The following is a 26,455-nucleotide window of genomic DNA, read 5'->3' as shown; positions in this document are numbered from 1 at the left end:
TCCTGGCCCCCTGCTGGGCTTTTCTCTAGGAAACTCGCGATTCCTAGGGTTGCGGAGGGAAGGGAGCGCACCTCTGTTTCTAACCCCCTGCGGGGAAGGAATCTCATTTCGTTTGAATGATTCAGCCAGACCCTTGGATTTCATAGTTCACGGGGAGGGAGAACTGCTCAGAATCTAAAATGGAAATGTGTGAGAACAGACGCAAGCTGCAGAACCTGTGTGTATTCAGTAGTCACTTCCTGCGTTTCTCTTCCATTGTCACACGTATGTGCTTCAGAGAAACCAGAAGACCCAGCCAAAGATATTGAAACTGCAGCCATCAGCTGATCTATCGAGGTTTTGATTTTAAATAAGGACGGATAATTGTGCGAAAGTTCTAGACCCGTTTCCGACAAGAATTGAAGTGAGACACGGGAAGGAAATGAGTGTTTCAGCGACTATCTGTTTGACACATATACCCTGATTATATAATGTAAGAAAATGCATACAGTTAGATTTTTTCCTCTAATGCGGGACCCTCTGGGGCCCAGGGGAAAGAGAACCCCTCCCTCTGCAACCTCCGCCCAGGTATCTGCCTCTGGAACTTCATCCCATATAAATGTGTATAGGTATCCCTTTCTATGCCAGCATTTCTTACTCCCTTGGAAAATTCCAGAACCAGATGCTTGGGATACAACTATATGCCTCCCTCTCTCACTTAAGATCAGAACTCAGAAACCTGGTAGCTTCGGGTAATATTGAGCCAGAGGGACCAGTGCGCCCATCACCACTCTCAGACATCTCCCAACTGTGTGTGTTGAGCAAGTGCCCCATCTCCAGTCTGGCACCAAATCCGAAGGTCCCGTTACCAAGGCAGCACAGCCCTCACCCTGTCCTGTCCTCTGCTGACCTTCAGGTCGCATGTCCCAAAGTGAGCAGAGTGGCATGTGCAGAGCCACTCCATTGTAGACAAGTGGGAGGGGGCGGTTTTTATTCTCCAAACCCCGTGTAAGTGACCTCTTCCTGTCCAGTGTGGAGTATGAACCAGCTGACGTTATACGAGAGGTGTGTTCCTAGCCCTGTGATTGGCTCAGAACAATAAAAGTCTGAGAAACCCCATGATCTCTGGGGGTATACTGTCAGTTTCCCCTAAATCATTGGTAAGGAAACTCAAATGATGTGTGCAAAGTTAGTCCTGACATCTAGACTTCAGTATTTCTTGCATTTCTGCTTAGAGATAGATTGACCATTGTTCTGGCTTTTTAACCCTTAGTATTCGGTGAGCTCCTCTACTAACAGCACAGTGTGCACTGTTTGCAGTTGGGGTCACCTGCTTGACTTTCCTAGAAACTCGTGAGATCTTGAGGACAGGAGCAGATTCACATTCATCTCTGTACCCCAGGACCTAGCACAGTGCTTGGCAAATAAGAGGTTTACTATTTTTGAAAAAATGAATAAATAAATGAGGAAAGATTTAAGGAATCTTTTAAGATTTAAGGTGAAGACAAATAAAGTAAAATATATACTGTTTCAATAGGTTTAAAGTGTGAGATCTTTTCAGATAAAACAAAATTTTAAAGATTGTTCTGAGATTATGCCCTTTCCATTTTTCCTGCATGTATGTTAAAATGCCCTTTATTTTATGAAACAATGGTGATAATTAGTTTTTTAAGTTTCTTTGCATAACACAATAAAGAGTTGACAACCCCAACAGTTCCTAAAATTTTACTACTCTCAGAAAAACAGTTGGGAACCATGCAACTGGCAAATAACTCAAGTATTTTAATTATTTTAATGTCAGTATGCAATAATATGACCCAGATGTCCTCCAATCTTACAGCTGAGACTTCTATTTAATATACAAATAAGACAGGGAAATCCTCAGCCCACTTACTTTGGGAAATGACCCTCCTTTCCCTCCAGTCAGTACTTCCACTGATTTCTCCAGAGATGGCATTTTTCTGATCTATCCGTCCAAGCTATTCTTCTGTTTCTATTGATGGCCTCCGCTCTTCTTGGTCTCTTTTGCCCCACGGTGGATACCAGTAGCCCTTCCTTCCAATATGATGAGCACAATGCTATTGGATGTAGCAGAATTTTACTGAAGGTTTGGAGTAACATAAGGGAATTGCAGAACAACACAAGATAGGTAATAGGTTAAATCAGAAATCTAGAGAACACTGTCGTAGCAATTTACCAGCTATTCCCCACCAGGGGAAATTGTTACCAAACCAGATTCGTTTTTGCCCGCCGCTCAGAAAGTCAAACACTGAGAAGACGAGATTGCAGCAGAGAGTTTACTCACAAGGCAGCCACGAGAGGAAGCAAGGGCACGAGCCTCAAATTCGCTTCTCCGAAAATAGGGACTCAGGGATATTTATGAGATAGGGGGCAAGGTGGTCTGAAATGTGGAGAGAGGTGATTGGAGGTGAGGAGAGGTGAGGTAATAGAAGATCTGCGCAAGCGTAGTCAGACTTCACGCCTCTTCATAGGACCCATGTTCACAAAATGGCGGCGTTAGCATGATCTGAGGGTGGAGTTTTTAGCCTCTTGACGTAAATGGTCGCCTATCGGACATCTGCGCGGGCCTAGATGATGAGTTGGTGGTCTCAACCAGCCTGAAGTGGACAAGGAGTTCTAATTCCTGAAAAACAGCTCACACACCCATTACCATGGTGACCCAGGCTCCAGGAAGATGTTATCTATAGGAGCCTAGTGGGAGTCAGAGAGCACATTGCCTAAGCAGCACAGTTAACAATGGGTGGGTTAAACAGCTAAAAGCTGTAATCAGTAATTGCAAAAAGGAAAAAAAACTGAAGTACCTAGATACTTAATCATCAATGGCTGTTTGCCGGTTTCAAAATTTCAAGATGGTAGCACTATTTTTCAGCCCCTGGCTTGTCATGATCGTTTTGGTTACGGCACATCCTAATGTTGACCTCCCACTCTCTAAATTTTCGTTACTTTCTCACGTCAAGCAGTTTTGCCCCATTGCTGACCCCAAACTCACTAAAGGACTGTGCTAAATAAAGATCTATGAACCCAAAAGCAGAAGCTTGGACATGATCATTTTTCCTTTAACCTGAGCAAAGTCTTGATCGGGGCCCCCTCCCAGCAGGGGTCATTTCCCACCCACCTCTCTTCAGTGCAACAAAGAATTTAGTTTAGGAAAAGAAGTCTAATTTTTTGAGTTTTAATCTTTTTTCCTTTTCTCTTCAAGCCATTGCTATATTTGCCATGATCTTCCAATTGGCTTGGAGGAGAAAGACTATTCTAAGTTTAGGCTTTGGTGAAGAAAGGAAGCTGCCTAGGGCCTTGGCTCCTAATCTTTCCTGTCAGCCACTGTGTCTCTGGTCATGCTCATCAGCTGAGCTCAGCACCAGGAAAAGTCTCACATGCCTTCCAGGCAAAGAGTAATGTAAATATGACGTGGCCATTAAAAAAAAAAATCACTGGAAGAGTGGAGGGACTGGTTTAAAGAGAATAATGAAAATAATGATTGAGGGTCCAGATTAGGCAAGACCATGGTCCTTGTCATTTCATTTCCCTGGAGGGGAAGTGTCTGGAGACTCCTTTTAAGGGGAGGAGGGCTTCACTGTGGACAAGAGGGTGTTCTATAACCACAGGGCTGAGCTAAACTAGAAGGAAATCACCTTGTTGAGAAAGTTGCCAGGGATATGTTTGATGCGGACAATAGCAGGTTTATTGGGAAACAAGGATACTCCTGTAGAGACAGGTGGCAGCAATCAGATGTTTATATTTGAGCTAGCTGGTGATAAGAAGCCTTCAGTGAAGATCTATCTGCAGGCAACAGGGTGTCGTCTTCTCTGACATTTTCAGTGACAGAATTCGTTGTTTGCCACTGATTTTTCAATTTGAAATGTTTCCCTGGAAATATTTCTTTTATTTTGTTTATTAAACTGGGCATTTTTCTTTTAATGACATATACTCTGCTCAAGGAACAATCGTTGGCTTTATTAATATCAATCAGTAGTTGTATATCTAGAACTGGTTACACTAGCCTCTTGGATCCAGATTCGAAAAGCCTGTTTTAGTTCTCATGAAAAATAAAATATATATGAGGAGGGTCCAGCCTGTGGCCGAGTGGTTAGGTTCACATGCATGGCTTTGGCAGCCCAGGGTTCGCCAGTTCAGATTGTAGGGGAGAAGACATTTCCTCTATCTTCTCTGGGTTCGTCTGGCCGGAGAATGAATTAAATTCACATGAGACAGAATAGCAAGAGAAAATTAAACAAAGCTTTATAACATGTATACATGGGAGAGTTTCTGAGGACCATGGCCTGGGGTCTTTCTTCCCAAAGGAAGAAAGGGCACCGAAGAAGTGGGGTGCACAGAGTGGTTATATACCCCAAACAGGATGTTTCACATATGATTGAAATGTCCCTCCCACAAGAGTCACAAGATTGCCCTGTCGGCACAGGCACAGCGCTTGATGGACACAGCAGGTAGTGGGTCTGCTGTCTCGGAGGGCGTAGCAGGAGGCAAGTCTGTTGTCTCAAGCTGGTTAGTGGGTGGTCACAGGTGAGCGCAGCAATCAGTTCCTAGCCTAAAGAAAGATGCTTAATCCTTAAGGAAATACCAACGTTGGGAGGGGGAGGGAAGTTGCACCTTTATCTCAAGGGCCTTTGTTCTTGCCATGGTAAATGTTTTAAAGCAGATATACAATGCATGCTCAACGGCCTTCGGCCTTCATCAGGCCCTTTTGGAAAGACAAGATCAGGCCAAATTAGGTTTACACCAAATGGCTTCCTCATGTATGCCAACACATCCCATTGCTTGCCATTTCTATTTGTCAATGTATAGATGGGAGAGGCTCAGGCAAGCCGAGCAACTCGCCAAAATGGCCAAAACCCCCACAGCTGAAATATCATATCCAGCTAAAGACAAAGGAGGATGTTGGGGGTGGGGGGAGTCAGTTACAGGAGGTTACCAGACAAGCACAATAAACAAATGCAGATTTAAGTCCTTGCCTTCCCCATTGATTAAGAGTTTCTAAAGACAAGTTCATCCCCCCTTCTTCCTGGTAGAGAGGGAGATATCTTTACAGATGGAGAGTTCCTTTACAATGTGTCTGTTACAAAGGGTAAGTAAATTCTGCTTTTCAGTTGCTTTCCTGTCTGCAAAGTAATGAGCCTCAAATAATCATCATGCCAAAGAGACATATCTTGGGGTGGCCAATTCCAGGCCCCCACAAGATCCTGGGCACAGACCTAGCACCGCTCATCAAGCCATGCTGAGGCAGCGTCCCACATAGAAGAACCAGAAGAACCTACAACTAGGATATACAGCTTTGTACTAGGGGGCTTTGGGGAGAAAAAAAAAGAGGCAGATTGCTGACAGGTGTTAGCTCAAGGCCAATCTTCCAAAAAAAAGGAGAGCGTATATTTATATATCAGGATATTACTAGTTATGAAGAAGAATTTAAAACTTCGATGTGCTAGCCTCAGTTCTCCCAGTCTCATGTGTACTTTCCCTGTGTCCTTTATGTACCAAGGCGGAGAAGCCTGTGCCACTGTCCCCCCACATCCTCTGATTGAACTGGACTGGTGCTTGTTTGTGAGGAGAGAATCATGTCATTAGCACATCATCTGGGTGATTGGTTACTGTCTCTGTAACTTTGGGCTGCTATAACACAATACAATAGACTGAGTGGCTTAAAAAACAAACATTTATTTCTCACAGTTCTGGAGGCAAGAAAGTCCAAGATCAAAGTGTCAGCAGGTTTGGTGTCTGGTGAGAGCAGCCTTCCTGATTTGAAAACAATGCCTTCTAGCCATGTCCTCACTTGGCTCGGAGAGCAGAGAGAGAAGCAAGCTCTCTCCTATCTCTTCTTATAAGGACACTAATCCCATCCTGGGGGCTCCAACTTATGATCTAATTACCTTCCAAGGACCCCACCTCCAGATACTTATCACATTGGGGACTAGGCTTTAACATATGATTTGGCGGGGGGGGGGGGGGGCTGGGGGGGGAGGCGGGGGGAGGGTAGATGCAAACATTTGGTCTGTAACAGTTGCCTACCACATTTTTCTCTGTGGTTCTGAAAACAGAGCATCAATGTGTCACAAGCATGTCTAGGGGCTGACATTACCCCAGTTGTGGGTCTGATTTTCTGGAGGACCCGTCTGCCTGCCTAGGCCTGATAATCACGTGCTGAATTGTATAATGGATTCTCTAAGTGTGTGCTGTGTAATATGGCAGCCATTACCCGCATGTGGCTACTGAGTGCTTGAAATGTGGCTAGTCACAAAATGAAATGTATTGTAAGTGTAGAATACACCAGATTTTGAAGACAGTATGAGAAAAATAACATAAAATATATCAATGTTTTTTATTGATAATATGTTTAAATGATAATATTTTGGATATATTAGGTTAAATAACATATTAATAAAATTAACTTCACCTGCTTCTTTTTACTTTTTTATTGTAGCTACCAGAAAATTTTAAAACGCATATGTGGCTCATATTATATTTTTATTGGACAATACTGCTCCAACTACTACAAGACTTTAGAGAAGTCATCATCCCACAGAGAGCTTTGTTGGAGGAAATGAGGCTTAAAAAGGTCATAATAGATAAGCAAAACTTGGGTTGGCAGAAAGAAAAGGGAAAGTTCTTCCAGATATAGAAGGATATATCTGATTTCTTTTTTGGCAAGGCTATGTCTTGCCAAATGTCTGGCACATAATGTCTGGATTTTGTGATATTTTTGTGATGATAGCCACTACTGATTGTGATTGCCTATTTTCATGAATTCATTAGGAATAGCAAGATAATGATATTTTAATTATATCATTTATTTTTTCATTTATGAGCTAGAATATTTCTCTAACAAGAAACCTCATCATCTATTTGGTTGCCTTAAGCTAACATGGAATGAAGTCTCCATTCTTTCCCTTTATTTACCAATTTTCAAAATAATGAAGTGGTCTCCTACCATCCTGTAGCAGTGGTCAATGAGATGTTATTTAGCATGATAGAGCTCATGAATTTAAACATATTTGGTGTGTTTCAATCTGTGCAGTTACTATCCTTATTTAAGTTGAAATTTCCCGTGTTTGGGCGGTGAAAGTCAATTTGAGTTGGCTCCTGAATTCTTTTGATAAAACCCAAGTGTTCTCTGATGTCTTCCTTTCTGTCTTGAAAAGTTATTCAGGCCCATCAGGTTCAGGTCCTGTCCCCAACCTAAAATCAGCCATTTCTCCAGGAAAGTCGGGTTCTTTTGACTGATAAGTAGTTTCTGGAGACCACAGTTTGAGAACTAGAGGCCTTTATTGCTAATGGTTTGGTCATTTTCTTCTAAGCCTCCTCAGTGCACAGAGCTAAGGAATACATTATATCATGAGTTCATCCTAGTACTTCCAGTTCAAGTTCAGAAATACAGGGTTTTTACTTAACCTCACTGATCTTACATCTATATCTTCTTTCTCCCACACCCAAAATCCTGGTTCTCAGTTGTATCAACTTAGTTACTGTAGGGGAGGAAGACAATTCCTCTACCCTCTAGGTCCTTCTGGCTGGCCTAAGAATTAAATTGACATGAGACAGAATAACAGGAGGAAATCAAACAAAACTTTCTAAGATGTATACATGGGAGAAACCCAGGAAAAGTGAGCAACTCATCAACATGGCCAAAGCCACCACCTTAAATACCATCTTCAGCTAAAGACAAAGGAGGATGTTGAGGGTAGTGGTTTGGGACTTCAGGGGAGGAAGACAATTTACTTGGAGATGGAAAAGCAAATGTTTGATAAACAAATGTTTGTTCGCCATCTATAGACAATGTGACCTGGGAGATAATGGACTTGGCAAGGAGCCTCCCAGTATACCATCCCCAGAGTTATCTATGGTGATGGCCAGTGACCATAGTCCTGGGACAGTCCTTCTATCTTGAATTCTTTTAGGCAGTTAGGGGGAAGGTCAAAGTTTCTTTCAGAGTCTTTTGTTCTTAAAAATAATCAAGGCAAAGAGACACATTTTGAGGTGGCCAATTCTGATCCCTCAATGACTCCTTTGCTTTAAGCCACAATAAATACACAACAGTTTTAGATAACAATACTAACATTATCACCAACCATAACATTAGTGGAAACAGTTTAAGGTTTATTGTTACAGTTCCTTTTACCTCAGGGTATATTTCGCTATGGATGCTGAGTCAAATTATTGTGTTTTAAACTAAGGTAGCATAGTTCTTTCCATTTGTTTCATTTTACTTTTGAATTTTAGGGACATTTTTAAATTTTGTTTGAAAATTAACAAATAAAAATCATGCAAAGCATGATTCAAAGAAATCTAGCTTCTATCCTGTTCCCGGGACCCTGTGCCCTCTCTTCCTCTATAGATGACCATTTAAAAATGTATGGTCTATAAAATAAAACTTTTTTTTGTTCTAATGGTTTCCTTTTTACTGATAGGTTTAAATAATGCCCTCAGTCTTCTCTGTTTTATCTATCGTCTGTTAGTTCTCTATGATGAGCAATATTCAAATTAGCTGATACCTTCTCTTCTTTCTTCAATCCCCAAATCTAAACCCTAGTTAATACCTATAAAGAAATTAATGAATTTATTTTACTTTTCATACACTTTCTTCACTTTCCCCCTATTTTTGGTGTCTTCATTGTCAGAGCATATAATCATTACAAGCTTTACTACTGCCCTTAGAACCAACATTTAGTCTTAGTTCTACAAGTATATATATATTTAAAGTTCACAACTAATCCTTATGTTAATGTCCTCCAGTCACTTTGAAAGCTTGTTCTCTAGGAAGTGACTCAGGAAAGACTCATGGGAACAATATTCCTAGAATTCTTTCATATTCATAACAGTTTGTCCACGGCCTTTGTACTTGCAGATCTGTTTGGCTGACGATAAAATCCTTGGCTCACATTTTTTTCCCTTGACTTTTAAGTATATATACTCCTTTGTCTTCTGACAAAAGTGATAATTAATTATTTTCTTTCCCTTAAAAGTAACTTAATTTTTCTGCCTGGATTCCTGAAAGAATTGTTTTCCTTTTCTTTGAAATCCAGTAGTTTTACCAGACTGCATTTAGTACGTCAGTTTTTTCCAGGTCTGTAGTCTAATCTTTCAACATGTAACTTCAATGATTTTTTTTTAATTCAGGAAATTTTTCTTAGAGTTTTTAATATTAGTCTATTCCACTGCTTGATTATCTTCTTTAAGAATTCCCTTTTTACTTATGGTGGCCCTTCTTTGTTGTTTTAGATCAGTTTTTCTAGAATTATTTTTATCTCTTTCTTTATTTCCTGCCTGAATTAAAATTTTTTCCCCTCCTTTCCATCTTCTATTTTCCTTAAGACATTATTGAGTTTTTGTTGTATCCTTGTGCTCCTTCAAATGAAATATGCATTTATGAAATAATTTTTTAATTTATTTCTAATTTTTTCCTGAGTTCTCCCACTTCCTTTTTTAAACGCTCATTTTCTCCAATCATCTCATTTCTAAATTTTTAAAATTCTTATTTATACTTTTCTTTCATAGTGTTTTAAATTTTCATAATTTTTAATTTTGAAATATTAGGATATAATTTCCATCTATTTTTTAGGCATGGCTTTCTGGCCTATGTCAGCCATCTGAAATGATATTTTCTGCTTCTTATTCTCTTTTACTTACTGTGACTTTATATGGGGTTCAACTGCTATCCTCGTCTGTTGCTCATCTTTATATTAGGTGTGTTTTCATTACTTTTAGAAGGGAAAGGTAGATCTGGAGAGCTTTCCTTGCTTTCTTCTGCAATCTTTGTGAAATGATCAAAATGAGATTTTCTTTCTGAGGTCTTCCTCCACACTGCCCCTCCCCCATTTTATGGGGAGTTCTCTTTCCTTTACCTCTGCTCTGTCCTGCTCAGTTTGAATTCCACTGCCACAGCTTTTCCTCAGGCAGGGCTTTTTCTAGGAAAGGAGTCTTGATTAGTTAGCTTTGAGAATTGATGAGGTCTACACTGTTCTGGATGCTCTGGACTTCCTGAAGTATCCTTAAATTTACCGACAAATTACAGCCTACAAAACTCCCTCCAGTTTCAACTGCTGTTCTCAGATTGGCCCTCCAATCTTTTCAGTGAACACTTTTTGAAGAATTTTGGTGTTCTCTGATTTTCAGAGCCGTCAGATCCCCATGCCTTCCCTCTGCTTCACCCCATAGTTGCTAACACCACAGAGGTGTTGAAGCTCTTGATAATTTGTTCCCACTCATTGATGTTTTGGGGATACCTTATCACCTTGGGGTTTTTTTGGTAGGGGTGGTCCATGGAATTTTGATTCTGCTATTTCAGTTGCTCTGTTTTCACGGGGGATATTCAGCGAGATTCAAAATCTATGCTGCTGCTGACACGATCTTCCCAGAATCCTCTCCTCATTGTTTTTTTTTCTGTAACTTTTAATTTTGAAATAACTTCAAACTTACAGAAATGTTAAAAGAGCGGTATAAAAAACTCCAGTATTCCCTTCACTTCAGTTTCCCAATTGTTAACATTTCGTCACATTTCCTTTATCAGTCTCTCCCTATAAGCACATTTTTTTCCCTGAAACACTTGAGAGTAAGTTACAGACATAATGCTCCTTTGTCCCAAAATACTTCAGTGTATATTTCCTATGAACAAGGATGTTTTCTTATATAGCCATGGAACAATTATCACAATCAGAAAATTAACATCGATACAGACTTTATTCAAATTTCACCAATTTCCCAATAATGTCTTTTATACCCAAAAAAAGTGGGTTTTTTTTCCCTTTCTTATCCAGAATCCAATCCAACAATACAAGTTGCATTTGGTTGTCATGAATCTTTAGTCTCCTTAATCTGGAATTTTATTTCAGAATGTCAACATTTTTGAAGAATACAGCCAGTTATTTTATAAATTGTTTCTCACTTTGGATTTGTCTGATGTTTCCTCATGATTAGATTCCGGTATACCGTTTTGGCAGAACACTGCAGGCGTGATGTTATATCTTAGGACATCATACCAGAGGCACATGATATGAAGTTTTCCTCTTACTAGTGTGGGTAACTTTGGTTGCCTGGTTAACACGGTCTCTCCCAGTTTTCTCCACTCTAAAGTTACTATTTTCCTTTTGTAATTAAAAAGGAATTTGTGCCCAATTGAACTAAAATTCTTCTTTATCAACAATTACATTCTTTTTAGTTCTTGATGGTTCTCATGAAGAGTAGAATTTATTAATGCATTTTTCTGAGAACAGCATTTATCACTTATACTCATTTATCACCTTAAAGAACAATGATTTAAAAAATACATTGATGGTAAAAAAGTCAAAATAAGACATTGATAGCAGAATTTCGATGATGACTAAAGTGAAAGATAAACATTAAAGTTTAGAAGTGGTAGCTCCAGCAAGACTAAAACACCACTGGGGCCATCGGTGTCAAGAGAAATAGTTGGTGTTTACTCAGCATACTGCTAACTACTTCTTACATAAACAAGATGCTAAGAAACTTTGTCACAAAGTTACCCTTTCAAAATATATTACATATTATTGTTGGCATTTTTTACTGATAAAAATGGGTTATCAGATAGATCTTGTTTATAACAATATGCTATGTTAAGAGATTAAACAGTTTCAAAGAAAGGAGAGACAACTGAACTTAGCATCTTTTTTTTTTTTTTTTGAACTTAGCATCTTAATCTTGCTGTTCTGGAATCTGACTGCTCAAGTTCAAAGCATAGCTCTGCCACCTCACTACCTGAGTGATCTGCAGAAAGTTGTCTAATCTTGCTTAAGCTCAGTTTTCTCATGTGGGAGACAGGAATGATAATAAGAGATTGTGGTAAGGATGAAGTGATAATGGGCGTGTACGCTTTCAACACAGGCTCTGCTCCATAGTAAGTGATCAACACAAATTAGCTCAAGTTGTTATTGATAGTGTTCATAATATTTCAGCAATATCACTAGAGGGTTTTCAACAGAGGAAATATATGCTCTAACTTAGGTTTTAAAAGGTTCACCCAAGCTTCAGTGTTGAGAACACACTGGAGGCAACAAGAGCAGAAGCAGGATAATTATATAAGTGGCCATCGTAAGTAACTACCAACTTGAGAGTGTAGGAAGTGGTGAGAAGTGGGAAGGTTATAGAGACGTCGTGAACGATTGCCTTATCCACTGGACATTGGGTTTGAGAGAAAGAAAAGAGTCAAGATAACTAAAAATTGTAACTAAAAATTGTTGATTCTGTTTTGCTTTTCATGTGTGTGTGGAGGAGGTTATGTATTTGCTTGTTTATTGGGGGTTTTTGTTTTTTCTGAGTGACTGGAAGGATGGAGTTTGAAGTGGCAAGATACCTAGATGGGGATAATTATGCAGGTGCAGGTTTGGGTTGAGGAGGTGAGGATGACTAGGAATTTGTTTTTGTGTATGTTCGGGTAGAGATGCCTATCAGACATCCATATGGAGATGTCAAGAAAGCACTTGGGTAAACAAGAGGAGAGGTCTGGGCCAGGGACTTAAAGCTAGAGCCACCAATGATTAAATTATATTGACGGATTGAGACTCAAATGTGAGATGCCAAGTTGAAAGAAGGCAGTCCCAAGTGGGCGGTTAACTACAAGGTAAACTAGGTTTTCCCTCAGTAGGGATTTTTTTTAAACCCTTAAATTATCTGAATAATTGCTAAGCTGTGTGCACAGCACACTTTGGCGTTGCCTGGATGTTGTTAAATATGTCTGGAAATCTCACACTCTTTAAAGCTACAGACCACTGTAAAAAAAAAAAATTCATGATTCTAAGAGATGTCTATCCTGAAATGTGCATATCTGAGTAAAAACACAGGAAGTGGCCACTCCTCAGGAAGGAGAGAGATATAGTCCACAGATCTCAACTATTGATCCAAGAAACACTAATCTTTGCTTAGTTATAAGATTCCGACATTAAAATAACTCTGCAATTCAAATAGGCAGTTGGCTATAGTCTCTAATAACTTAGCATACATTCATTCAGCCAGCCAGTCACTGGGCATAAAGATGAAAAGCCAAAGCTGGAGCATAGAGGTGCCTACTTAGGAAGACGTGATTGTTGAGGGAGAAATTCCCACGTGTTCTTCTAAAGGCTCTCAAGGAGCTGTGGAAGCACAGAGATGGAGTCAGTCACTGGATCCATGCAGAACCAGGACAGACTTCCAAAAGGAGCTGACTTTTTAAAAAGATCTAAAGGAATCTAGGAACTTGCAAGATTGGGAATAGGGAATGGAGGAAGCGTGCTAGAAAAGGGAATGCCCAATGAGGGGCACTTCTCCATGGGCTTTGCTCTGCCCCCTGTAGCTGTTCTATTCTTATTTTTTAAACTGAACTGTCTTCACATCACTAAAAATTAAGTAATTGATTTTATAAGTTGACAAAAATAAATGTAACTGATTCGCAGAACAAACCCACTTTATTTTCAAAGGTTCTTACCTGGGCATTTATTCTTTCAATACAGGCATTTTGGAATGTAGACAGAATCTTCATCAGTGATCTAAGCACAGAGGGAAGGGTTCGAGAAGTTTCAGGAAAGCTTCTAGGGCTGCCCATCATACTTCCTGGCCTGCAGATGCCCCAAATACCATAATTGGCTATAACTCATTTGAATCTAAAAGGTGGATTAAAATGCAAACATCGTGAGAAGTTGGTGATATTTACATCTTAATGTCGCTTGAGGGTATCAGATTCTGAAGACCTTCCCCAAAAAAGTGAAGTGGAAGAAGTTACAAGCACCTAGTGACAGAACCAAAGACAAGAGGCTCACAGTAGATGTACACTGTGGTGGCGAAAAGCCTCATGGAGCGTAAATATCAGGAAATTGAGTTTATGATGTTTATCTGATTCATAAATGAAGAAAACTCTATTTACTTTTTATTGGTTAAAAGAGAGACTAAAGCAAGGCCAAGAATGTTGATTGATCATTGATTCTTGTTTTATAGTTGTGTTAGAAGTTTTATTATAATGAAATGCATTTTAATATTGCAAAGATGTAATAGAGGAATAAATAATATATCACTAACTGAAAAAAAGTAATTTGTGGAGCAGTATCTTGAGACTATGTAAATGTTCCATGTCTCATCAAGGTTTCAGCCATTAGTTTTAGCAACCATTGATTATCTTTGCCTGAGTCAGCTATTACTATGATGGTTTCCAGCTAGTGATTTCCTAATTCATCATTCCTTCTACATTTATCAGTTGAAATTCTACTGTAAGAAAGACCTTTTCCTTCTCTCTCTCTCTCTTTTTTTTTTAGACTTTATTTTTCCTTTTTCTCCCCAAAGCCCCCCGGTGCATAGTTGTGTATTTTTAATTGTGGGTCCTTCTAGTTGTGGCATGAGGGATGCCGCCTCAGCGTGGCTTGATGAATGGTGCCATGTCTGCGCCCAGGATTCGAACCGGCAAAACCCTGGGCCACCAAAGCAGAGCGTGCAAACTTAGCCACTCGGCCATGGGGCTGGCCCCTCCTTCTCTCTTGTTTATTTATTTATTTATATCAGTATGGGCTTATAGATTCTTATTTGATCCAATTACTCATTGCTTTTATTTACATTAAAATTTTGTTATAAGTAACCTATGATAAATAAATGAAAAGCAGTAGTATATATTGGAGTATATGAGGAAGACATTTGGTTTAAACCTAGTTCTGCCTGATCTTGTTTTTCCAAAAGGGCCTGATGTGGCCTGTTGAGCATGCATTGTACCTCTCCTTTAAACATTTACTATGTTCCAAAGACAAGAATGATCCCCCTAAAGATAAGGATGGAGCTTCCCCCCCCCCCCGTATCAGCATTTCTTTGAGGATAAGCATCTCTTCCTGGAAACTAGGGACTAATTACTGACCTGCTGTGCTCACCTTGTCACCACTGACCTGCTGACCACTGACCTGCTGTGCCAGCTAAGCGTCTCTTGATGGTAGTTAAGCGAGATATTCCTGTCATATGTGATATATGTTCTCTGTTCCAAGACGGTATATAACCACTCTGTACACGCCACTTCTTTGGTGCCCTTCTTTCCTTGGGGAAGGAAGGCTCCAGGTTATAGTCCTCAAACTTAGCTCATAATAAACTCACCCCAATTGTGATTTATAGATTGATTATGGATTATTTGCCTTGACACCTACCATTCCAAGTATTATGGGATTTTTTTCCCTTCAAATCTGTTATACCTCATGTCTTTAATGGGCAAAATAAGAATCTTTTACTTTAACCGAGAAAGTAGGTTTCTTCTCTCTCCTGTGATATTGTGGTTTAGAATAAGAAATATATGTTTGGTCTTTGACCCTTCTGGAACAAGCTCCTAAAACCTTTGGAATTTCCTAAGTGAAAAGAATGATAACGGTGTCTTGTTATTCATAACAAACCCCTTTCAACTACACCTGAGCTCATGTTAATGAAGTGACTTTTGGAAAGCCCTTAAGTTTGGGGACTGGTTGCCAGGAGAACCAACCATATGATTGGAGGGTTGGAACTTTCAGTCCCACTTCCCTGACCTCAGGGAAGGGGAGAGGGCCTGGAGGTTGAACCCACCCCCATGGCCAATGACTTAATCAATCATGCCTGTATAATGAAGCCTCCATAGAAACCCAAAAGGAGGGGCTTCAGAGAGCCTCCAGTTGGTGAACAGGTGGAGGTGTTGGGAGAGTGGTGGGCTCAGAGAGCACAGAAACTCTGCACCCCTTCCTGCACACCTTGCCCTGTGCATCTCTTCCATCTGGCTGCTCCTGTGTTATATCCTTTGTAATAAACAGGTAATCTGCTAAGTAAAATCTTTTTCTGAGTTCTGTGAACTACTCTAGCAAATTAATTGAACCTGAGAGGAGGGGTTGTTGGAACCTTCAATCTGTAGCCCATAGGTCAGAAGCCCAGGTGACAACTTGGACTTGGGATTGGCGTCTGATATTCGGGAGTGGGGCAGTCTTATGGGACTGAGCTCTTAACCTGGGTGATCTGGTGCTGTCTCCAGGTAGATGGTGTCAGAATTGAGTTGAATGGTAGGACACCCAGCTGGTGTCTGAGAATTGGTGGTGGTGTGAAGAAAACAGACACCTTGTAATCAAGGGTGCAGAACTGTACCACCCCATCACCAGCAAAATAATGATCTATCAGGGGCTTTTAAGGAATCACAACGTAGTCATCTAGGTCATTTATTGGGACCCGTTATCCAGATCACCTGTTGGGTCCCAAGCAGATCTGCCCATAGATCATTTAATGAGTATAGTAATCTTCCATTTTGAATTTACAGTTAAAAGGATAAGCATTTAATTATTTTTTTATTCATGAGAAACTGAAAGCCAGAATAATGAAACAAATTATATGAGTGACAGCTGAGGCTAGGAGTCCTGAGCATCTGATTTCAGGTCCATAATTGTATCCATTTCAAATCCTGCACTATGGAATTCTCAGGATTTTTTTTTAGAAGATTGGCACCTGAGCTAACATCTGTTGCCAATCTTCTTTGTTTTCTTCTTCTTCTTCTCCCCTAAGCCTCCCAGTACATAGTTGTGTATTCTAGTTGTAGGTCCTTCTGGTTGTGTTAGTGGAACACCACCTCAGCATGGCCTGATGAGCGGTGCCATGTCCGCGCCCAGAATCCAAACCGGAGAAACCCTGGGAGTGTGCAAACTTATCCACTCCGCCGCGGGCCAGCCCCCTCAGGATATTTTTTTAAATGTGGGTTTTCATTAGTGGTTTCTGAAACATGATAAACTTTGCGTTATCACTGGGTGGTGAGATTATGGGGAATTTTACTGTTCTTTTTTGTATTTTCTAGATATTTCACAGTAAGCATGTTTTACTTTTACCTAAGGCAAGGACAGTGAACAACCGAGAGGCTGAGCAGTACTGGGGACGAGCACCGGGTGGGCCATCAGGAAATGTGTGTTTTTAGCCCTTTAAGTACCTGTGGACCATCTGCAAATCCTCCTCCCTCTCTGAGCTTTCTTTTCCCCACTGATGAGACAAGAAGATTGCATTTTGATCCTTGTTCCAGCACTGAGACTCAGTGTTCTGACATTTTATACCATATGTCAGACTGTAATTTTTTTCTTAACTATAGACAAGTAGGATAAACTTCTTGCCAAAAAGCTCATTTCTAACTCTTTGTCTTGAAAAAGCAAGTAAGTGAAAACTTTAAATTACTGTGTTCTAAATCTACTCTTTTTTCATTCGTTTGTTTTCATTTTGAGAAGCTTGCCATAGCGCTCTCCACAGCATGAAAGTGCTTTGTTTTGTTTTTTCCCTTTACCCTCACCCCGGGTGCTGAACTTGTGTTATAAGCCCTTTGTGTTTCCTGCTTGTACTCTTGCTGAACGCTGCCACGTGGAGAGGCTTGCTGTGGTGTTGGTTTGGGTTTCTTGGTTGTTTTGTTTTGATTTTACTGCTGTGATGGTCCCTTCCGAGGGGGTATTTTGGGACTCTGATGCAATATGTAGGGATTTTCAGCTTTGCTTTCTTTCCCTCTTTGGTTTCAACACGTTACTTGAAGTATCTTCTATGTCATTTCTCACTGTTGGCTTAAATCTCAAAGACCAAACGTCTTGAAGATACCATGATACCGTGGAACTTCTTTGCTGCTAGAAGGTGCCAACATTTCTTCCTTCTTTTCAAATAGAAGCAACCACGCTGTGTTGATATTATTACACGTTGCTGTGCAGCACCCCAAAGTATGTTAGCCAGCTCTCCCCACATTGTTAAATTCTGGGGCTAACTGAAGTTCCATGTCAACACACCGTGATGGTGCATTAATGATTTAAAGGCACAGCTAACAAGCTATCTGAACTGGGGCCTCACCATCCTTTCTGCTTAATGCTAGGGAAAATATCAAAAATATCGTAGGGCTGCCAGATAATACAATCATAGTCTTTTCTATTTTGCTAAAAAAAAAATATACATCTATAGACATTGCTTTTTTTCTTTTGTTGGGTATTTTGAAAATGGAAACTTTGAGATTTTTTTCAGTACATTAGTTGGCTATGCTAACCACATCCAAAACCAAAACCAAACTTGAGGGCTTGTATTCTGCTGAAAAACAGCAAAAAGAGCAACATTGTCTTCTGTTGAGTCCTCAGTCTAAGATCCTTTGGTTTTCATATATGATAAGTTTCTAAGAATGTGTGTAAAAATTGTTTGTACAGGAGGAGCAGATGACTTGCATGTTAACAGATAGCGCCCCATTCCTGGGAAGGGAAAAGCCAAGCTGAGTGTTACACGGCAAATGAAAATTATATATTAAATGTTATTAATCAAATTAACTTAAATTAACTTGTAGAAATTAATTACTTCAAATTCTCGTTCCCCTCATTCCCTCAGTTCATCTGAAATGATAATAATAGACCAAAAAAAAAAAAAAATGATTTGCTGACAGGCAGAAGGATGTGCAGGTGTTGGTTGTGTACAGGCTTGAAGAGGGGATTTTTCATTGAGTTGAACGAGAAGAGAGAAGCTGGCTTGAAGGTGTCCTATATTGAAAGATATGTCCAGAGGAAGTTAAATATAAGCTGTCTTTCCTAATAAGAAGGCTAGAGGAATCCACTTCCCTTTCACAGCTCCCAAGAACTGGGAAATTTTCTGTCTATTTGGACCAATGAAAAGCTTTTTAGGAGCTAGTTCTCAACCTATAATTTTAAGGAAATTTCTTTTGGACCCAGCCTTCTGCGTTGAGCCCAAGGCTGCCCAGGGATGTCAATATGTAATTATGAAAGTATTGGTTTACTTAAGGATAAAGATCAGCTATGTTTTGGGTAAACTCTTTTTTTTTTTCTTTTTTTGAGGATGATTAGCCCTGAGCTAACAGCTGCTGCCAATCCTCCTCTTTTTGCTGAGGAAGACTGGCCCTGAGCTAACATACATGCCCATCTTCCTCCACTTTATATGTGGGACACCTACCACAGCTTGCCTACCATGCCTACCATGGCTTGCCAAGTGGTGCCATGTCTGCACCCGGGATCCAAACCAGCAAACCCCGGGCTGCCGAAGCAGAACGTGTGCACTTAACTGCTGCACCACCGGGCCAGCCCCTGGGTACACTCTTAAGTCTTTGAATAAAATACTTTACTTCTAAAAATGGTGCAAAATTAAAGTTTACTGACATTAAGTAACATGTTGTCCTGAGTAAAAGCATCCTCTGGCTGCCTGGCTACACTTGATACCTTGGGCCTTTTAAGAGTGCAGATAAAGGTTTGCGGCTCCCTCTCTCTAACCTGGGATGCAAAAGTTTCTCAGCTTTGCTTCCTCACTGTTGCCCTATATATATTTTTAAGTAGATTTTATTTTTCATGGCAGTTTTAGGTTTATAGAAACATTAAGCAGAAAGTGCAGAGAGTTCCCATATCCCCTCTTCCTTCACCCCCGCCACGCACACATGCAGTTCCCTATTACTAGCATCTTTCATTAGTGTGGTATGCTGAAAACGAACCAGTATTGATGCAACATTGCTATTGTATTGGTCTTTATTATTTACTAAAATCCACAGTTTACGTTAGGATTTACTCTTGGTGTTGCACAGTTTTGACAAGTGCATCATGTCGTGTGTCCGCCATTATGGTATTGCACAGAATAATTTCACCCCTTTAAAAGTCCCCTGTGCTCCACCTATTTATCCTTCCCTCCTTTCTTTAAATCCTGGCAACCACTGATTTTCTTTTTTCCGTCTCTGTAGTTTTGCCTTTTCCAAAATGTCATGTACTTGGAATCATACAGTATGGAGCCTTTTCAGACTTGCTTCTTTCACTTAGCAATATGCATTTAAGGTTCTTCTATGTCTTTTCATGGTTTGATAACTTATTTCTTTTTAGCACTGAGTAATATTCCATTGTCTGGATGTACCACAGTTTATCTGTTTACCTATTTAAGGACACCTTGGTTGCTTCCAATTTTCGACAATTATGAAAAAAATTGCTGTAACATTTGTGTGCAGATTTCTGTGGGGACATCAGTTTGCAACTCATTTGGGTAAATACCAAGCAGTTTAATTGCTGGATTATATGATAAGAATATGTTTAGTTTGGTAAGAAACTGTCAAGTTTATCTTCCAAAGTGATTGTGCCATTTTGTACTCCCACCAGCGATGGGTGAGATTCCTCTTGCTCCATAGCCTCATCGGCATCTGCTGTTGTCAGTGCTTTAGATTTTAAGTGATATCTCATTGTTTTAATTTGCAGTTTCCTAATGGCATATGCTGTTGAGCATCTTTTCATACATTATTTGCCATCTGTATATCTTCTTTGGTGAGATGTCAATTCAGATCTTTTGCCCATTTTTATATTGGATTGTTTGTTTCCTTATTGCTGAGTTTTAAGAGTTCTTTGTAGATTTTGGATACCAGTCCTTTATCAGATATATGTTTTGCAAATATTTTCTTCTTGTCTGTGGCTGGTCTTTTCATTCTCGTAATACTGTTTTTCACAGAGCAGACATTTTTAAGTTTAGTGAAGTACCACTTACCAAGTTTTTCTTTTCATGGATCATGCCTCTGGTGTTGTATCTAAAAAGCTGTCGCCAAATCTAAGGTCACCTAGATTTTCTCCTGTCTTATCTTCTGGAAGTTTTAGAGTTTTATATTTTACGTTTAGGTCTGTGTTCCATTTAGGGTTAATTTTTGTGAAAAGTATAATAAGGTCTCTGTCTAGATTAATTTTTTTTGCATGTGATGTCCAGTTGTCCCAGCACCATTTGTTGAAAAGACCACACTATATTTTTAGTATTACAGGATTGTGTATGTGTGTTTGCATTTATAGCCTGTTTTGGACCAAAGGGTTTGAAGCAGATCCATATCTGGGGCCCATCATTCTTATCACTGTTCCCAGACTCCCCTTCTGCTGCCACTACCTCTAATCTCTTGTCATTCCTTTATTCTGTGTCTCTTATGTCTCTCTGCATCTCCCATCCTTTTTGTCTTGCAAGTCTTTTATGAACACTGCGGGCCCGTCAAGGTTCTCCCACTTCTCTGGTTGATCTCCTCGGGTTGTTTGCAGCTTGGCTACTGGCAGAGACATTCCTTCTCCTTCATCTCCGGAGATATGTTTTGTTCCTTACTTCCTGATTCAGAGCCGTGATGGGTAATCTCAGTTACTAGAGAGCTGGGGTCCCCTGATTTCCAAAGTTTTGCTATAGAATTTTAGTAATACCAATGATGGAAGTTGAAGAACATACGTTAGTTGGGCAGTTAGTATATATTTTTGTTGACTTCGTGTGACATCATTTCATTTTCAAGGAGTCAAGATTTTCTTCATCAAGTCTGCTCAGCTACAGAAGTGTAATTGGGCTTGTGTTTGAGATTTTTTTCTGTTCTGTTTCCCACCACTAAAATAAATTTATATAAAATATCCCTCAAAACCGTAAGAAGTGATTGTATTTTATACTTAAGATCTTAAAGGACCTTTTAAATCACCTAATCTCTTTTCACTTAACAGGAGAGAAAATTGAGATCCAGCGAAATAATTACTTGTCCAAAATCATGTAACTAGTTTGAAACAAAGCCAAGAACAAAACTCAGCTTCCTGAAGATATTTCCTCAAGATATGTCTATTAAACCACTCTCTCTCTCCCAAAAGTACATCTGTTATGCTTATCAACAACAATAAAAATAACTTTAAAATAACATAGTCATACTTTCACAGTCAGGTTGTTTGATCATGCAATTTAAGAGCTTAATGTCTGACTCCCTTACAAATTTATTGAAAATTGAAACAAGAGGTTTTTGTTATCATTTTTTCCTCGTAAATTGTCCAGGCATCCACTTGTGTAAGTCAGGCAAGCAGGGTTGACACTCAGTAAAACTGTGAAGTTGGCAGATTTTCCTCAGTGTTTTGTGGTGCCAGAGCCATCCACCAACCATGATCTTATTCTGACTCTCTGTGGACCAAGAAGGCCAATCTTCATCATTTTCCTGCTGTGTTTTCATCAATGCTGGGTTCCTTTTTTTGTGCCAGATAGAGGGCAGCCTGGAGACCCAAGCAATTAGCCTATCTGTTGCTCCAGGGCAGTATTAACCCTGAGAACTGGTATTTCTGGATCCCCATCAAACAGCCATGAAGATAAGCCATGGCAAACAGGAATAACGAGCAGTTTCTGTTTCTGTAGATTTAGCTGCCCTTTTGTGGACAAAGTGACTCATAAGTATTCAATCAACTAAACTGGAAGCATATGATATACTCCCCCAAAATTAACATGTGAATGCCCATGGTTTTGTTTTATTCTCTCCAATATTTGCAAAAAGGGATCCTGTATTTGTCTCCCCTCTCTCCCATATCATCTTCACTCGAGTGGAGGAATTATAGCTTGCTAGGAGAGAGATAATGTTTACCTTGGTAATAAAGGGATAAAAAGTGGGGATGAGGAGAGAGGCAAACAGTAGCAAAGTCTAGGTGTGCAGAGACAGTTTGGGGAGGTCTGTGGACAGTGAGGCTCCAAGTAGCTGCAGAGGATGAGTGAAGGAGAAAAGGAAAGAGGATGTGGGGTCAGGCAAGGTTCTTGGCTGCAAGCAACAGAAATCAACTGGCTAACATAAGCAGAAAAAGAATTTATTAGAAGCATATTGGGTAGCTCGTAAATCTGAGTTGCTAGGCTTAGACTATGATTGAGGACCGAGGGAGACTAAGCTACAGGAAATGACATGCAGCAGGAATGGTTTGGCTGGGATGCATGCCTGGATACCGCCTCCTCCACTGCCATTAGATATGATCACCCCTGGACACTGCTGCCATGGACCCCGCTGGTATCACCCCTGCCAATGAATTCTAAAACTCTCCCTTCATCTTCGTATCATTTAATCACCGTTGAAACTACCGAGTGGGAGCATCCAACTCTCCAAGCGTGGGTCATGTATCTGGCCCCTTTGGCATCCACAGGTACCCCTGCCTCCCACAAAACTCACACAGTGAGGTGGAGTGGAGGAAGTTCCTCTGAAACATGCAAGAGATTTGGATGATGGGTAACCCCAAAGTCGACCCCACCAAAAGTCTTCATGAGGTGTTCTCAAGCTAGGGCACCTGTCGGAGGTTATGTGGATCTACACATAGGTGATCAGGGACCAAGGTGTGGCAGGCAGGAAACCTGGGGTGCTGTAGCTTTCTATGCCCATTTAAAGAGGAACATCTAATCTGAGCATCAGAGAAGTCAAGCAGTCTATGTTATCTCTGCCACGATGTTCACTGCACAATTAGAAATGCTTTTGTCTCTTAAACATAGCTTTCCCTGAGGCCTCTTCTGCTTATCTCAAGAAAATTTTTTTGAAGATTTAGAAGAGGAAAATGTTTGCAGATGATCGGTTTTGTCTGATTTAGAAAGCAGTTGCCTTAGGTAATACTTATATCCTGACAAATACTTATTTAATATTTATAGATGGCACCAGCCTGGCAATAAATGGAAATGAATGGCTGCTAAGTGTCAAATCATAACTCTGACAGTCATAACAATAATTTTCTAGTGCTTTTCCATCTTCAGAGCATTAATTAAGTAGGCCTCAGAATAGCTCGAGGAGAAACTTGCCTGCAGTGCAATCACTCAGCATATAAATAAAATCCAGGGAGTAGATCCTTGAGTTCTGCCTCAAACCATAAAATAATTATTTTTCCCTCTTCAACCCCCTCACAGGAGAAGGAGTATAAGCAGGAGATAGAGAGAAAAAGGCAGGAAAGAAAAAGAGGAGAAAAGGAATCATGAACAGGAGGTGAGCAGACTCAGATACCTGAGATGATGGTAAATCAGCACTGGCCACTGGCTCTCAGCCAGGAACCCAGCCTGGAGATCCCAAAGCCAGAGGGAGGTCAGTGGACAGAGGGACCAATGGAAAATATGTGAGAAACCCTGGAGAGACAGAAGATGGTTAGCTCTTGGAGGGAGAGGCAATTTAGCAATTACATCATATTTTCATGTTTCATAATATTTGCTAATTTTTCCATGTATTTGTTTTGCCTCTCTTTGAGGATTTCATCTGTGACATTTTTGGAATCAAGCATGTATTCAACACTTAGTACATACACTACAAACACTTACTGTTTTTATATGAGTAGAGGTAGTCCAGCTGAGGTTGTAGCTTTCAACGAGTCATAAATAACACCCCCAGGATATCAGGGAAGTAGCTGTTCTGAATTCTTCAGCATTATTTCTACAAATATTTCTTTCTCACCATTTGTTTTCTTGTGGGACCCCTGTTATGTAGATGTCAACACTTCTCCTTCTGCTCTTACTATTTCTTAATTTTTATTTCTTTCTGGCTTTTTGGTTTTTTTTTTTTTTTTGAGGAAGATTAGCCCTGAGCTAACATCTGCTGCCGATCCTTCTCTTTTTGCCAAGGAAGACTGGCCCTGAGCTAACATCCATGCCCATCTTCCTCTACTTTATATGTGGGATGCCTACCACAGCATGGCCTGCCAAGCGGTGCCATGTCCACACCCAGAATCCGAACCAGCAAACCCTGGGCTGCTGAAGCAGAACGTGTGCACTTAACTGCTGCACCACCAGGCTGGCCCCTCTGTTTTTTTTTTTTTTGAGGAAGATTCGCCCTGAGCTAACATCTCTGCCAATCTTCCTCTATTTTGTATGTGAGTTGCCACCACAGCACAGCTGATGAGTGGTGTAGGTCTGCGCCCGGGATCTGAACCCATGAAACCAGGCCACCAAGTGGAGTGCGCAAACTTAAACACTACACCATGGGGCTGGCCCCTTAATTTTTCTATTTCTATTTTACATTTCTTTAGGTAGATCTTCAATCTGATCCTTCAGTTCTCTAATCCATTATTCATTTTAATTTCTGACCCCCTGCTGAGGTCTTTACATAAAGAGCATTATTTTTAAAATCTGGGATTTTCAGTTGGTTCCTCTTTATAACTGTAACCTGCTAAATTGAGTAGTAGAGTCCATAAGTTTGAGCATAAAATGATGAGATTGGGGTGACTTAGGGTCTTCAGGAAATACCTAACTTGACACCAGTTCTTGTGAAAACTATCTAGGGCAGCATTTCCCAAAGTCTGTTCTATGGAATGCTTGTTCTGTAGGATAGTCTTGGTGTTGCATGTAAAAGGGGTTCCACGTGGAGTGGAGCTTGGCTGTGTTTTCACTGCCCAACACCTAAATCACACCCCCAAGATCAGGCATGGGCATATGGCCTCCATGCTGCCCTTCACATCTGCTTTCCCCAGACTGACTGGGGAACCAATGATGCAGGGAAGCAGCTGTTCATCAGCAACAGAGGCAACACTGTGTTTCCAGGGATGGCCGTGGCAATGGGGTGGTGGCACTTAAAACCTTCCAAAGGCTTTTTATTGCCCTCAGAGTAAAGCCGCAACCTCCCTAAGATGACTTGTAAGACTCTTCAGGACTATAATGGTCCTTCATGCACCTCGTGCTCCATCCAGACTGATTTTCTCCTAATTCTTCAAACATGCTTCTTGCCATCTCTCTCTTCTCTTTTTCTCCTCCCCTCCCTCCTTCCTTATGTCTACTACACTGTTCCCTTTGTTTGGAAATTTCTCCTGCTCTGTTCCACATTTTTCTGGTTAATGTCTCCTCATCCTTTAGGAAAACATTCCCCATGAGAGTCTACGCCATGCACTTCCGCAGGAGCTCCAGCATTAATGCAATGCTTCTTGAATTGCCATTTCAGGTGCAAACCTGTGGTCTCGGTGAGGCGGTGACTATGTCTACACTGCTTAGTAATCTAGCTCCTGTGCTCAGAACCATGCCTGGCACAGGATAGACAGTCAAATACTTATTGAATGAACAAAGTTCATCTTAAAGCGGCTAGAATCTGGGCTATACACTGTTCTGTTATTCCTGGCTTGCTAATTATTATTCTTCTCTTTAATGTTTTCCCATGTTTATTGGAATTGAAATTTTCAATATAAAATTTAGCTCATAAACTAAGTAGGAAAGCTTGTATGAACGTATTTGTGTCTAGGTTGTTGTTGGCATAATGAAATTGGTAAGATGAGGTCTGTAAAGCGCTCTTCTTAGAAAAGTACTCTGAATGCAAAATACTGAGAATCTGAAAGTATAGAGAATAAATAGTTCCCAAGGGGTAAACTGCTCTTTTCAATGAGATGAATGAGCTGTTCCAGGAAAGGTAGCAGCCAAGTTGTGAAAGGAAATTAACATAACCTGCTCCTTTGCCAGGGACAATGGGCTTATAAATGGGTCTCCACACATGGAGAACAGACAATCAATAACTGGTTGATTGGTGAGTGTGTGGGGATTATTGAATTTCCTGGTGGGACAGGTCTGCCTTCTACTCTGCAGGTCACAAAACTGTCACCCATAGTCTAAGGAGGTGGATGGTCTGGATGTTACTGTTCCCAGTCGACAGTTGAGGAAACTGAGGCCCAGAGAATGTAAGTGATTTGTCCAAGGTCACGCAGACAGTAGATGCTAGTGCTAGAAACAAAGCCCGGGTCGACATATCTTTCTTCATTATGGCATAAGTCTACAGAAGTTGGTTTCCAAGGCTGAATCAGGGAGAAGGAATTTTAAA

At 40.4% G+C, this 26,455-nt stretch overlaps 1 protein-coding gene across 10 annotated transcripts in view; it reads left to right on the top strand.

The window, feature by feature from the left end:
- SIDT1 (SID1 transmembrane family member 1) overlaps positions 1-26,455 on the top strand; it is a 102,798-nt gene that overhangs the window by 1,227 nt on the left and 75,116 nt on the right. The window lies entirely within an intron of this gene.

The sequence above is a fragment of the Equus caballus genome, chromosome 19 (assembly GCF_041296265.1).
Source record: "Equus caballus isolate H_3958 breed thoroughbred chromosome 19, TB-T2T, whole genome shotgun sequence".
Lineage (NCBI taxonomy): Eukaryota > Metazoa > Chordata > Mammalia > Perissodactyla > Equidae > Equus > Equus caballus.
The sequence above is the reverse complement of the archived record's forward strand: the minus strand, read 5'-3'. Positions and strand labels throughout refer to the sequence as shown.